Raw genomic sequence first — 15990 nt, forward strand, 5'->3', positions numbered from 1 at the left:
GGTTTCCCTGTGTCAAGATAAAAGATAAGTCTCTTCCAGACTAAGATCCGATTCCTTGGCCATATCATCCATCAGGTGAAAATCACACCTATTAGCAGATCCATTGAATTTGCTGATAAATTCCCCAACCAAATTATCGAAAAAACTTAGCTTCAAAGATTCTTGGGTTATTTAAATTATGTAGCGGAATTTATTCCCAATTTAAACAATATTATAAAACCTCTGCATGATCGTTTAAAGAAAAATCCTCCCTCTTGGAGTGATAATCATACCACTTCTGTCAAACATGTTAAACAATTGGTTAAAAACCTTCCTTGTCTCTCTTTACCTATTCCCCAAGCTTTCAAAATCGTTGAAATTGATGCTTTTGACCTTGGATATGGGGGTATCCTCAAGCAAAAATTAGGAGATAAAGAGCATATTGTGGCTTATACTTCCAAACATTGGAACCCTGCACAACAGAATTATTCAACTGTTAAAAAAAAAAGTTTTAGTAATTGTTCTTTGTGTTTCAAAATTTCAATCTGACCTTTCAAATCAAAAAATTTTAATTAGGATTGATTGCAAATCAGCCAAAGAAATTTTGCAAAAAGATGTCAAGAACCTTGCATCAAAACAAATTTTTGCTAGATGGCAAGCAATTTTAAGTGTTTTTGATTTTGACATTGAGTATCTCAAAGGCACCTCAAATTCTCTCCCTGATTATCTTACTCGTGAATACTTACAAGGGACATCGTCTGATGCCTAAGAAAGCAATACTGGCCTCAACCAGAGCCAGAGACAGAGGTAATCATTTGGCTTTAACAGGGCCAACCCAACCTGCGGAGTCATCTACTCCATCAAACAAAACCCTTGAACTAATTGAGTCATTGACTCAACCCCAACCGAGTCAAATGGTTGAGTCATCTACTCAACAAACCCTCCACCAAACACAAAAACAAACCAAGGCAGATTATGCCATCCCAATCCAAATTTCAACCCTACTAAATCTTCAGAGTCTAAACTCTATTCCAACCAAGACTTGGCCTGACCTAATGTCAAAATAAGAAGAAGAAGGAGAAGATAGAGCTATGGATCTTCTCATTGGTAAATTACCAGAAAAACAAACCCAAGAAATTCCTCAAAACAAGACTTTAACTCAAGCAAAAAACCCTAAACTTCTCAATCTCATTAGGTCCCAAAAAATAAGATTTCAGTTATTGTTCAAATGGAACTTGAATTTTGGGATAAAAACCCCAACAAAATTCCCCAAAAAAATTTTCCTGAGGGTTTTCATTTTAAACCTCTTGCCCTCAATAAAACGAGAAATTTCTATGAGTTTATTTTGGTTGATACAGATTCTATAGCAATCAAACATTATAAGGATCCAAAAGATCCTTCTAATATAAACCATACAACCTTCCAAATATTAAAAGTTTTAACTCCTAGCCAGTTTGGCCAAAACCCGAATAATACTCGGAAATTTTAATGCTTTTTGACCCTATTGGGTACAATTATTGGGATTATATTGATGCTTGGACTAAAACGTTCTGGTATCAAAATAGAACCAATTGCCACTCATGGCTTATATATTTTAAAAAGAAATTTTCAGTACAAGTTCCCAAACTGGTTCCTCCAATGGTGGGACTTTTGTGGTCCAATTGAAGAAATCCTTCCGACCCCACCAGAAGAAGGTTTCAAGGTCTTTAAATCTATGTATAACAGCCAAAATACATGGATCCTAGCAGATCTTAAATTTTTCTCAAGCTCTCGTTATCTTGGATATTTTCATGGCAGTATAAATTTGGAAAATCAGAACACCCATTAAAACCTCCTCCATTTCAAAGGAACTCCTATGTCAAATAATGGCCCCAATTTGATGTTAGCCGAGCAGGCCCACAAGAAGTAAAAAATTGGTTTACCTCCAACACAAAATATTTGAAAATAGCTAACCCAGAAACTTCATTGTTTCTCAACCAGAAAGCAAAAATCACAGCCTCATTAGTAGCTGCAAAGACCAAAGATAGTTTTGCCAAGAATCCTGAAGAAATATTGGCTTTACTCAAGAAGGAAGGAGAAACTTCAAAGTCCTCCTTACCCAGCTTGTCAGAATCTACAACATCTCTAGATGAGTTCTACCAGAATGAAGATGACTGTTTTGGAGTAAATCTAATAGACATCTAAAAGTCTCAACAGTTCTAGTCAGGATACCGATATTGTACCAACTCATTTTCTGAAGGAATAGTTCCTGTCAAGTTACCGGCACTGTAGCTCATTAATAAACAGTTCCTGTCAAGCTAATGGTTCTGTAGAAATAGTAATTTTTAGTCTTTAAAAGGAGGCCTCGTCCATGTTGTGAGGTACCCTTCAATTTAGAATATCAGATAGAGAGAGAGTCTAGAGAGGAAAGCTCTGAGATACTTCTTTGTAAGCTTTTCTTTTAATAAAACCTGTCGTTCTCCGTCTACTTTCTTTACATTGAATCTATTTTTTGTTCCAGCATCTAAACTTCCAGTATTGTGCAGACTACCGCCGTGTAAACCCGGTCCTTGTCTGTAATTTTGTTTTTGCATGTAAACTTTCTGGTATTGTGCAGACTACTGCCGTGTAAACCTGGTCCTTTTTGCATACCACATTCCTGTTACTAATTTTTTCTTGTTCCTATCTCCTCTTCTTTTTACCCTCCTAGATCCACTTCGGGGACATCTGGTGGTTCGCCATTGTCATCCATTTTGACAGCTGAAAAGATTCCTAATTTTTGTGCTTCAGTGAGATAATGATCCCACCAACCTTTAAGTTGCCCTGTAAATCCTAATACTATAATATTAGCTATAGCTTCCTCAGAACTTTCAGGGGCTGTTTGGTAGGCAGTACAAACCATGGTCATATGTTGAAACATATGCATGATATTGTATTCAAATTTTCCATCAATATTTCATTCGTAAACGTTGTTGGCATTGAAGCTACTATTATTAAGATCCCTATCTTCTATGGCCAAATCTAAGACTGTAGAGGGATAAGATTTGGTTAGACCTTTCCATTGTTTTATGGAGGTGGTCATAATTGGATTAACCAGAAGAGATGGAAGATTGCTAGAATCAGAATCCTAATCCGATCCTTGGTTTACACCTATAGTTCTTGTGGCCATTAATTATATAAAAACAAGTTTGTTAGGAAGTACACATTTGAAGTACGTAAAAAATTATAATTAATAATTAAGCTCTGAAAAGATATTTTTGATATGAAAAATCTTTATTATTCTTTTTGCGTAGATTTGTAGTGCAATTATCCACTTTATTGATTTTTGTAACTATGCACAAAAATCATCAACTTATTAGTAATAAATATTATAGGGAGCTATAGTGTTTTTTTTTAATATAGACAAAGCTTAAATATATTTTTAATTTCTATAAAATTAATAATTTTGATTTTTTTTCTTTCAAATTTTTTCTTTGTTTTTCATCCTTCTAAATTTTATAAGTATTATTTCTGATCTTTGTAAGATAAGTAGATTTTGATTTTGATCCTTGTAAAAATATTTTTTCTTTGATTTTCATTCCTCTAAAATATAAACTAATTATTTTTAGTCCCTGGTGATTATTTTAAGAATAATATTTATTTTAAAAACTTCTAAATTTGTTTAAAAGTGTTAAATATTGATGTAATATCAATAATAATTATAGATAACACTTAAAATGGTTACTTAACTTTTTAATAGTTAAAAAATGATTACATAAAAATAAGAACTAAAAATAGAAGTTTTAATTTTATAGAGATAAAAAATATAAAAAATAATTTATAAGAACTAAAATATAAAAATTTATTAATTTTATAAAGACTAAAATCATATTTAAATTTATAAAAATAAAAGATGATGAATTTTAAATTGTGTCTAGTTCTTTTTTATTATTATTATTATTATTATTTTATGGGAACATATCATTGGTCCTATATTCCTGTATATGTGGAAAAGTGTTTTCAATAATAACATTAAAGTCATGGCCCATGGAAAAGATTTTTATACCTTTCACAATTTAGCCATCCGCAATAAAGAGCCCATGGCCACGAAATGACTTCGACAAATGTCAGTGACTAGATTGATTGATTTGAGGTAAAAGACTTAATAGCATTACAATTTCTTGGATACGTTTCAAATATCAAATGCTTTGTGTAAAAAATATATTTAACATTGATTTTCTCTATTCTATATCTTCATGCATATCGTTCTTTTGATTTTGATTTTTGATCACATTATTTATCACATCAATTACTTTTTCTTTTACTTTGTAAACCTAACAATGGGGGCATTTGTCATGAACAGTTCGTGTAGAAATGATTTGAAACAAATAATTGAATGTAGACATTATAAATGGGCACTACTCTCCGTTTTGTGCACCAAGATCAGCAAAGTTAGACTCAAAATGTTTCCCAAATACATGCTAGTGTTGTCGGTAGCATTGGTGTTGGCTGGAACCTCCCTTGCCAATAACCCAAACAATAATCACAAGTATTATCATGCCCCTCCATTCTTTCAGCTGCAACAACAACACACACCCTCACACCTTGAAAGCTACCAGCCACAAGTGGCACCAACAAAGGAGCAACACAACACAAAAGATGATTTTGGCAAAATTCCACCACACAGACCCCCAACTTTCAACTGAGTCAGAAACAGTGTTTTAAATTGAAGGAGCTTCTACAGCTACATGGCAATATATATGTTACAACTTACAACGGTAATCCCAATTTGGCTAGAGTTACTTTAATGTATTAAATAAAACTTGGGATTTCAAATCTATGTAATACCATGTGTGATTCTCTTTCCTCTTTGTGTGCTTTTCAAATTCCGCTTCTATATATGCATAGCTTGATGCGTTCATCACGAGGTAGTCACTGTTTTGTTTACTTCAACTATCCCTATTATGGCCTGGGAATTGTTATCCCTAAACCTTCGGTCAAAAAAGACAAGGAAAGCTTTGGCTCCTACAAAAGATCTGGTTAGAGTTCTAATCCCTATAGTGATAAGTCCTAAGTGAACATATCTCCTCTGGGTACTTAGAAGCTGTCTACCAACTGGTTCAGAGATTAATCTAATAATCTCATGTTGGTCGTCGAGTAAATGAAAGTCATCTAAACGACGGTATCTGTAAAGACTAGTTCTGTCTGAACTGAGCCAATTTAGATTGTATAGTTGTCTAGGATTTAGAGAATCTATCCTAGAATTTGTCCCAATATCTATATTGGACTGTATGTCAACTATCTCTTCTAGCTGGCGGGTGTTTGAATTTGTTCTTCTAAGAAATCTATCTAAGATTCCAGGTTGTCTATTTATTGATTCTCCTATGGGAGTATGTCCTGTAAGGGTTTGTGAGGTTCCTGTAAAAGGAAGAGTTTGTGTTTGAGTTCTGTTTGTCATTTTCTAGGCTTGGCTAGAATATATTTGTTAGAACTGATAATGGTAGAAGTATTAGTTCCAAGATTGAGCTTAGAAAGTTGTTTAGAGATTTTTTCTAAATCTCCGTTTATTGGATGAGTTTTTGTTTTCAGGATTTCAAAAACCTGATCTATCTTGTCCTCCAAAAGTCTTATCCTAGAAAGGATAATATTTTGGGTTTTGTTAACGCTATCTAGATTCTCTATAAGAGTCTCTAGATCTCTCTTAGTGGCCAGAACGTTACCGCTCTGATACCAGCAAAAACTGGTACCAGTAAAAGTTTAGTTGAAAAGCAGCCCAAGGGCCTTTTTTTTTTTTTTTTTTTATAAAGGATAAAAGCTAGAAATAACTGGTACAGAAATAGAAACTGAATGTATATAAAATTTTATATGGATATGGGGAAAGGGATGTTCACATAAGTAAATCCAAACATGCCCATTCCTATAATATAATATCATAAAAAAAAATACCCCAGGAAAGGTGGCAGAGCCTCCTAGTTAGGGATTTTTAAACAAGCCTTAAATAAAACTCAGAGCAGATAGAGCGGAAGACAATAAGAGATACATGATAGTTCTCAGAAATGCACAATAAGTTATAGTTTTTAACATAATATAAAATATGATGAACAACCAGAACTCATTTATGTGTGAATTTGAGATTATGAAAGTTTTGAGAGAAAAAGAATTTTTTTATTAATAATTTTTTGGATCTTCTGGGAACTTTGAGAACTTACCAACAGCCCACACCAAGGGTCTTACAATGGCCTCAGCTTACCCTCCAGACAAATTCCTTAAAAAAAATTTCTTATTCTTTCAAACAGATATTAAGGGCACACCTGATTTCTCAGGCTTACAAATCCCAGGTTTTCACAAAAGAGTTCAGAGTTCTAAATCATATTCGCATATGTTAAAAAAAATAACTAAGGCATTCTAAGAACTACCAATGATGGTTTTAGCCTACCATCTTAAAGACAAATACTTACAAAGCTTTATTGATGAACGAGGAAATTACAAACTGAAAAGGAAACCAACAAAACCAACAAATTCTCTTTACACACTTATCAGAGGTTTTCTCTTGGTTTTTCTTAGTTGTCTCTCTATTTTTCTCTGATGGAGAGAGTCCTTATATAGACAAAACATATTACTAAAAGACAAAAGAAAAAAAAAGACTCAAGTACCCCTTCAGTCAAGTATGGTCAGGTTTTCCATACATTTACTGTGTCACAGGGTATTTGAATAGACAGAAAGCATAAATTACATATAGACCTTATCTAAAGCAGATTCTTTGAAGATAAGGTTTTGTTCTTTGCTGGGATAGCTGTAGTCCTACTTTATCGTAGTTCTCATTTAGAGACTAGAATTTCTTCGTCTTCTCCGACATCTTGCATTTCAGAAGATCCCGCCATAGACTGTGCGTCCGTGGGTGTTTGTTGCCCAAAACATCCACCATCTTGATAGATTTCTTTGTGTCTTTTTTCCCTTTGGAAAAATTGCACAAGTTTGTTGTTGTTTTCTGTTGGGAAAGGGATAAAGAACTTTCCGTTTTCTCCAGGGAGGAACAACTTTGTGTTGTGAGACTCTTTAATCAGGTTGAATTCTTCTTCATCAGTGGTTGAGAAGAACCAATTGTATCCCATTATTTGAGATCTGTATAAGAAATACTGATAATGAGAATTGCCTTGAACATCCCATGATTCATACCCATCATGGTATAAAACTCCTGGGTATTCTTTGTGTCCTTCAGTAAGCAGCTTCATTACATGAGTTGGATACTGATTTGTTGAAAAATTACTTGGACAAGTAACAATCTTCACAGTAAAGTGGCACATGAAGATTGCTTGTATTGAGTTAATGGCTTCGTTGATTGAAGGGTCGAAACCATCGAACTTTTCGGTGGGATGGATGAGAACAGAATCCAAACATCCATAGTCCAGTAATGTTTTAATGTTTATAGGCAAGTCTTCGAAGATGACGGGCCTGAAGTTTTCTATATCAAGTTTTTCCTTTCTGAACAAAAACTTGATTTTACAAGGACATCTTCCATTTTTGATTTCCTTGCATATGGGAGATTCTTCTATACAAGCGAACCTTTGGTTGAAGTAACTCTTAACGGCTACATATAAACCTGTAACAGAGTGAGGATCTCTGTGTGCTTTTAATAAAAAAATTTGTAAAACCAAAAACTTCTTCAGGTTCAATTCCTGAGGAGAATTCGGGTTTTGTCTCACAGCCTCCTTAAACGAATTTGGCTGAGGTTTTCGCAAACTTGCATGAATGACATTTATTTCAAGTTCTGGATTCAGAGCCTTTTTTATTTTTGTCAAATCAGTGGTGTCCAGTTCCAAAGCCTTTTCTGCCTCTTCTCGAGAGTAAAAGCCTTTGTAACGAGGATTTTGTAAACCTTCCTTGGCAGTGCACAAGTCGGTAAAATTTGTATAGACACCCTTGTAGGGGCCAGATAACAAGACAAAAAATGTATATCCTTTTCCTGATGGAGAGGCTTTGTTTAGGACTGGAACTCCTTGGTTGTCTGTTATACAAAATTTATACAGGGCACAAATGATGCCTTTTTTAATTGAACAAATTAGTTGTTCATTTGTTTCAGTACATCTGGGGATATTCCAAATGTTATCAATTATACAATTGAATTTTTCATTTGTATTTTCCCTACCAGGGTAGAGAAATTCATTTGTTAGTATTGACAACTCTTGGTTACCAAACTTCATTTTTTGTCGCACGCCAGGGTATGAAACCTTAGCTGGTTTCATTGTCTACCATTCCTGCAAAACGGGAAAGAATGTCAGCAGCAATGTTTTTTATTCCTTTGATGTGTTCAAAATTTATTTTTACCCCATTATGATAGATAAACTCTTGGAATAAAAGCCATCTTTTATGAGGTTTTTTATCAGAATTTATTTGTGAATTACCATAAGCCACAATTGCTTCACTGTCAGTTCTAATGGTAATTTCTTTTTTATTTATCAAAAATAGTTCAAAAGATTTTAGACTATTGATGACAGCATTCACCTCGTAATCTGTTGAGGTAGAATATATTTGTGGTTTTGTATGATATTCCCAGAAGCATATCTACATATTTATTCTTCAGAAATATTTTCAAATTTGTTCTTTTTCTTTTTAAGGATACCACCACATCCCATTTCTCAACCATCACATTCTACTACTAGGTAGTCTGAATCGAGAGGTAAGGATAAAGAAGGGAGGGTTTTTACCATTTCTTTTATTCGCTTAACCAACTTTATGTCTTCAGAATTAAAATTCCTTTGTCCGGTTAAACTTGTTTTATTATATAGAGGGGCAGTAAATTTTCCTCTATCCTTTATAAAATTTCTTGCATAGTTAAGTAATCCCAAAAATGCTCGGAGAGTTTTCACATCTTCCATTTTATCGGGAAAAGTAAGAATTTTTTGTGAGATGTGGGGTTGGAGTTTTATTTTACCATTCCCAATTTCTGTTCCTAAAAAGGAGATATGAGTCTTACATATTTCCATTTTAGATTTTGAAACAATTAAACCAAATTTTTCAAAAAGGTGTAATACTTGCTTCAAGTGAAGAAAATGTTCTTCTTTTGTTTTGGAAAATACTAGTACATCATCTATATATGTACAAGTAAAATTTTTATATTCTCCAAAAATATTATCCATTTTTCTTTGGAAAATTTGTGGTGCATTTTTTAGTCCGAAAGGCATGACTTTCTATTCGAAAAGTCCTTCAGAGCAAGAAAATGCAGTCCATTTTATAGAGTCAAGATGCATCTTAACTTGATGAAATCCTGATTTCAAGTCGAACTTAGAAAACCATTTTGCTTTCTGAATTCTATTTATCAAGACTTCTTTTGAGGGTATAGTATAACCATCTATATGAGTGTTATCATTCAGACGTTTATAGTTGTAGACCATTCTAGTCTTACCTCTTTTTTGTTCAGAGTGTTTGTTTACTATAAAAGTCGGACTCCTATGAGGGCTTGTACTGGGTACAATAACTTTCAGATCTAATAAGGCTTTTATATGATATCTTAGACGAACTTTCATCAGAGTTGCGAACTTTCATTAGAAATAATCAAGTATTCTTTTGTTATTGTTATTGTTTACTATAAAAGTCTTATCCTAGAAAGGATAATATTTTGGGTTTTTTTAACGCTATCTAGATTCTCTATAAGAGTCTCTAGATCTCTCTTAGTGACCAGAACGTTACCGCTCTGATACCAGCAAAAACTCATCCAATAAACGGAGATTTAGAAAAAATATCTAAACAACTTTCTAAGCTCAATCTTGGAACTAATACTTCTACCATTACCAGTTCTAACAATCATATTCTAGCCAAGCCTAGAAAATGACAAACAGAACTCAAACACAAACTCTTCCTTTTACAGGAACCTCACAAACCCTTACAGGACATACTCCCATAGGAGAATCAATAAATAGACAACCTGGAATCTTAGATAGATTTCTTAGAAGAACAAATTCAAACACCCGCGAGCTAGAAGAGATAGTTGACATACAGTCCAATATAGATATTGGGACAAATTCTAGGATAGATTCTCTAAATCCTAGACAACTATACAATCTAAATTGGCTCAGTTCAGACAGAACTAGTCTTTACAGATACCGTTGTTTAGATGACTTTCATTTACCCGACGACCAACATGAGGTTATTAGATTAATCTCTGAACCAGTTGGTAGACAGCTTCTAAGTACCCAGAGGAGATATGTTCACTTAGGACTTATCACTATAGGGATTAGAACTCTAACCAGATCCTTTGTAGGAGCCAAAGATTTCCTTGTCCTTTTTGACTGAAGGTTTAGGGATAACAATTCCCAGGCCATAATAGGGATAGTTGAAGTTGACCTCAACCAACCTGTTTCCCTTATATACATAGCTCCTAACTTTACAATGAATCTTGCAGATTTTATTCAAAATATAAATCTGGAAGTACAAACAAGAGGTTTTGGAGAAAATTTTGAAGGAAATAATCTCCACTTAGATATAACCTTTATAGGAAGAATAAGCGATCATATATCCCCCAGATATAGGATCAATACAAATCCATTAATTACCTCTCTAGTATCAAATGGAATACAATTTCTTCCACCACAAATCTTTGAATCTAGAAGAAACCAAGGAATTGAATGGCAAACCCATCTTAATTCCGGATCCACTAGAACTGCTATTACAGCACCACAAACAACCATCATGACAAACCGAAGAAACAACCTTTCTATTAGGTTTGCAGATTATGATGACATAGTTGAACATAATCCCGAAGAAGAAGAATAACCCCCTAGAAATTCTTTCATGAATCTATGGGCAGGATATTCTTATATTCTGGATTACACCCAAAACAAAGAAGAGAGTTCCTTAGGAAAAAGCCGACTCTCAAAAAAACTGCTCCTTGCAGTAGAAAAATGGGAAAAACAAAAGGAAGTTGTTTCCCAAAGTTATAAAAATGAAATCTCTGATTCTGAAGATGAGGAAGATGATTTTATTTTTAGATAAAGACTTTTCTCACAACTTAGTGAAGAATGTGAAGAAGAACAAAGTATCCTCAAAGAAATCGAGGAAGATTCTGATCTAGAAAACTGGTTGGAAAATGATAAAAATTTAAAAAAAAAATTAGTTTTTGAAAAAGAAGAAACTAATTCTGTAGTTTCTGAACCAGTTTCCGAAATCCAATCTTACAAAGGTTTAATGGGAGATAGTTACAATGGTAGTAGTGTTACAAACCAAATCCACCATTTTGACTACAGTACCGAAGACTACAATTTAGGATTTATCCCTAGAGAACAAATAGTTACTCCTACAGACTTCTCTATAGGAGATAACATAAAATCAAAAGGGAAAAGATTGCCTATAGAACCCAATTTCATTATGCCATCTCTTCTCTTAAACATAGGAAGTGTTGACCCCAAACTCTTACCTAATTACATAGAACAGTGGACTTCAGCTGTTATAAGAGATTATAGGATTCATCATGAAAACCATGTTTCCAATAGTCAAGATATGGTTGCCCGAGCAGAAACTTATCTTGGAGATATAGCTAGAGCTTGTTGGGAATCATTCAAACAAACTTTTCCTGACCAGGTCAAAACTAATTTGATCGACCCAGGACCAAACATTTACAATTTTTGTAGTGTTATACAAAGAATCTTTACAGCCCAGTCTGTAAACGACGGTAACACAATTAGACAAAGAATTTATCTAGGAAATCTCGAAAGACTTTCCATAAGTTACTTTGGAAAAATAAAAGAATTTACCCAAGATTATCTAATGTATGCTTCCATAGCTAGAGGTTTTACAGATAAAATTTTAGGAGAAAAACTGTTCCTAAAACTTCCTGGTAAATTAGGTCAAAAAATTAGAGATAGCTGGAAAGATGATCAGGTAGACCCTGTCATGAACAACCTAGCTGTCAGGATACAACACATCATGAAAGTGATGGAAGATACTTGCACAAATATTTCCATTAACAAACAGATAAAAATGGCAGACACTGATATCTACAAACAGATATACACACCCCAACAATACCACAAAGAGGTCAGAAGAAAGAAACCTCAACAAAGGTATTCCCCTACCCCTAGAACGAGCAACTCTAGGAAGAAACAACAAACCCGTAGGTACTCCATTAGAGCATCTAGTGCTAGAAAACCTACCTTGAATAAAGACAAACATGTTAGAAAGATAAAAAACAACAAAACATATACTAAGCAGCTATAATGTTTTGCTTGTCACCAAGATGGTCATTATTCCCGTGACTGTCCTAACAAAGCAAATCTCTTTACCAGAGATGCAGAGCTAATAAAAAGCTGTAGGATGAATCTTATTCCTATAGACGAAACAGTTTCTACGGACTCTGAAATTTACTCTGTAGTTAGCTGGTCTGATTACACCTCAGAAGAAGAAGAAACTAATAAAGATTATAAAATCATAAATGATTTTACAAAAAATGAGTATAGCCATTTATATCCCCCTATAAATGATAAATACAATAAATATGGCGAAATTCTTGATGACTTAGGATATAGTCTCATGAATATCACAGAAGAACAAAATTTTTGCAATCATGAAATAAATTTCTTTGCAGGACCTAAACACATAGATTGTTTCTATTGCAAAAGATTTTTTCATAAAAATTTGAGAGCACATTGTCCCCTCTGTTATAAAAATTTTTGTAAAAATTGTCTTGAAAAATTTTATAAGACGACTTTTCCAAAAATCGAACAAAAAGAAAATGACCAAATTGATAAATTGGTTAATAATCGACTATCTGTTTTAGAAACAAGACTAAACCAGATAGAAAAAACTGTTGATTTTCTCTATGAAAATTTTGAAAGTCAAAACAAGAATTATGATGAAGGCCAATCTAGTGGCTTGATGGCTTTACAAAACAAAGATTGTATACCAATCATTTGTAATAAAAACCCTAACACTAGTCTTCATATTTTACTAAAAATCAATTTTCCAAAAATTGATAAACAGGACAAAACTGAAATGGTTATCCAAGGCCTTGTTGATACAGGAGCATCTTTTACATGTTTATGCGAAAGTATTGTTCCAAAACAAAATGTTTTTCAAAGTGAAAAAACTACAAAGACAAGAACAATGTCAGGAGATATCATCATCAATAATAAAGAAACAAAGAACTTCACAATTCAGCTTTCTACAAATTGTGATATTTTTGGTTCAAAAATATTTATGACAAAAGCAGACGTTATTAATCTTCGTCCTGCTAATGAAAAAATGATTTTAGGCCTTGATTTTATAATCGCAAAAACTAGGTCTATAACAATAACAAAAGACTACTTGATTATTTCTAATCAAGCACAAATGTCACCAATCATAGACGAACTTTCATCAGAGTTGCGAACTGAGCGTGGTGATACCCCTCAAAAAACTACTGAATGTCTTTGTGAAATTTCAGGAAGTTGTAAAATAAAAGAAGCCGAACAAATGCTAGCTGATAACTACAAAAAATCTAAATTTTCTGAAGAAATTGATAATTCTTATGAGTTGGCTTTAACAAATCTAGATATTGATTGTTATAACTGCATTAGAATTAATAAGGTTATAACATTTGATAACATACAACAAATCATTGACAGGTTAAACAAATCCAGTATAATAGGAGAAGATCCTACAAAGTATTGGGAAAAAGACCCTGTTATTTGCAATCTTGATATAATAAACCCTGATCTTATCATCAAAACAAAAGATATTCCTTACGGGAATTTCGAACAAGATGAGTGTAGATCTCATATAAAAGCCTTATTAGATCTGAAAGTTATTGTACCCAGTACAAGCCCTCATAGGAGTCCGGCTTTTATAGTAAACAAACACTCTGAACAAAAAAGAGGTAAGACTAGAATGGTCTACAACTATAAACGTCTGAATGATAATACTCATATAGATGGTTATACTATACCCTCAAAAGAAGTCTTGATAAATAGAATTCAGAAAGCAAAATGGTTTTCTAAGTTCGACTTGAAATCAGGATTTCATCAAGTTAAGCATCCCGACTCTATAAAATGGACTGCATTTTCTTGCTCTGAAGGACTTTTCGAATGGAAAGTCATGCCTTTCGGACTAAAAAATGCACCACAGATTTTCCAAAGAAAAATGGATAATATTTTTGGAGAATACAAAAATTTTACTTGTACATATATAGATGATGTACTAGTATTTTCCATAACAAAAGAAGAACATTTTCTTCACTTGAAGTAAGTATTACACCTTTTTGAAAAATTTGGTTTAATTGTTTCAAAATCTAAAATGGAAATATGTAAGACTCATATCTCCTTTTTAGGAACAGAAATTGGGAATGGTAAAATAAAACTCCAACCCCACATCTCACAAAAAATTCTTTCTTTTCCCGATAAAATGGAAGATGTGAAAACTCTCCGAGCATTTTTGGGATTACTTAACTATGCAAGAAATTTTATAAAGGATCTAGGAAAATTTACTGCCCCTCTATATAATAAAACAAGTTTAACCGAACAAAGGAATTTTAATTCTGAATACATAAAGTTGGTTAAGCGAATAAAAGAAATGGTAAAAACCCTCCCTTCTTTATCCTTACCTCTCGATTCAGACTACCTAGTAGTAGAATGTGATGGTTGCGAAATGGGATGGGGTGGTATCCTCAAAAAGAAAAAGAACAAATTTGAAAATATTTCTGAAGAACAAATATGTAGATATGCTTCTGGGAATATCATACGAAACCACAAATATATTCTACCTCAACAGATTACGAGGTGAATGATGTCATCAATAGTCTAAAATCTTTTGAACTATTTTTGATAAATAAAAAAGAAATTACCATTAGAACTGACTGTGAAGCAATTGTGGCTTATGGTAATTCACAAATAAATTCTGATAAAAAACCTCATAAAAGCTGGCTTTTATTCCAAGAGTTTATCTATCATAATGGGGTAAAAATAAATTTTGAACACATCAAAGGAATAAAAAACATTGCTGCTGACATTCTTTCCCGTTTTGCAGGAATGGTAGACAATGAAACCATCTAAGGTTTCATACCCTGGCGTGCGACAAAAAATGAAGTTTGGTAACCAAGAGTTGCCAATACTAACAAATGAATTTCTCTACCCTGGTAGGGAAAATACAAATGAAAAATTCAATTGTATAATTGATAACATTTGGAATATCCCCAGATGTACTGAAACAAATGAACAACTAATTTGTTCAATTAAAAAAGGCATCATTTGTGCCCTGTATACATTTTGTAACACAGACAACCAAGGAGTTCCAGTCCTAAACAAAGCCTCTCCGTCAGGAAAAGGATATACATTTTTTGTCTTGTTATCTGGCCCCTACAAGGGTGTCTATACAAATTTTACCGACTTGTGCACTGCCAAGGAAGGTTTACAAAATGCTCGTTACAAAGGCTTTTACTCTCGAGAAGAGGCAGAAAAGGCTTTGGAACTGGACACCACTGATTTGACAAAAATAAAAAAGGCTCTGAATCCAGAACCTGAAATAAATGTCATTCATGCAAGTTTGCGAAAACCTCAGCCAAATTCATTTAAGGAGGCTGTGAGACAAAACCCGAATTCTCCTCAGGAATTGAACCTAAAGAAGTTTTTGGTTTTACAAAATTTTTTATTAAAAGCACACAGAGATCCTCACTCTGTTACAGGTTTATATGTAGCCGTCAAGAGTTACTTCAACCAAAGGTTCGCTTGTATAGAAGAATCTCCCATATGCAAGGAAATCAAAAATGGAAGATGTCCTTGTAAAATCAAGTTTTTGTTCAGAAAGGAAAAACTTGATCTAGAAAACTTCAGACCCGTCATCTTCGAAGACTTGCCTATAAACATTAAAACATTACTGGACTATGGATGTTTGGATTCTGTTCTCATCCATCCCACCGAAAAGTTCGATGGTTTCGACCCTTCAATCAAGGAAGCCATTAACTCAATACAAGCAATCTTCATGTGCCACTTTACTGTGAAGATTGTTACTTGTCCAAGTAATTTTTCAACAAATCAATATCCAACTCATGTAATGAAGCTGCTTAGTGAAGGACACAAAGAATACCCAGGA

General features: G+C 33.5%; 1 long non-coding RNA gene and 1 pseudogene across 1 annotated transcript; both read left to right on the forward strand.

The window, feature by feature from the left end:
- Positions 1-2031: 2031 nt before the first annotated feature.
- LOC145950902 (uncharacterized) lies at positions 2032-4862 on the forward strand. The gene is made up of 2 exons (XR_014428732.1): positions 2032-4090; positions 4301-4862. It is a non-coding gene; the product is annotated as an uncharacterized LOC145950902 (long non-coding RNA).
- A 6256-nt stretch (positions 4863-11118) lies between these two features.
- On the forward strand, positions 11119-14796 carry LOC145950502 (uncharacterized; annotated as a pseudogene).
- The last annotated feature ends 1194 nt before the right edge of the window (positions 14797-15990 follow it).

This window comes from Cajanus cajan, chromosome 8 (genome assembly GCF_000230855.2).
Source record: "Cajanus cajan strain Asha chromosome 8, NIPB_CcT2T_4, whole genome shotgun sequence".
Classification (NCBI taxonomy): domain Eukaryota; kingdom Viridiplantae; phylum Streptophyta; class Magnoliopsida; order Fabales; family Fabaceae; genus Cajanus; species Cajanus cajan.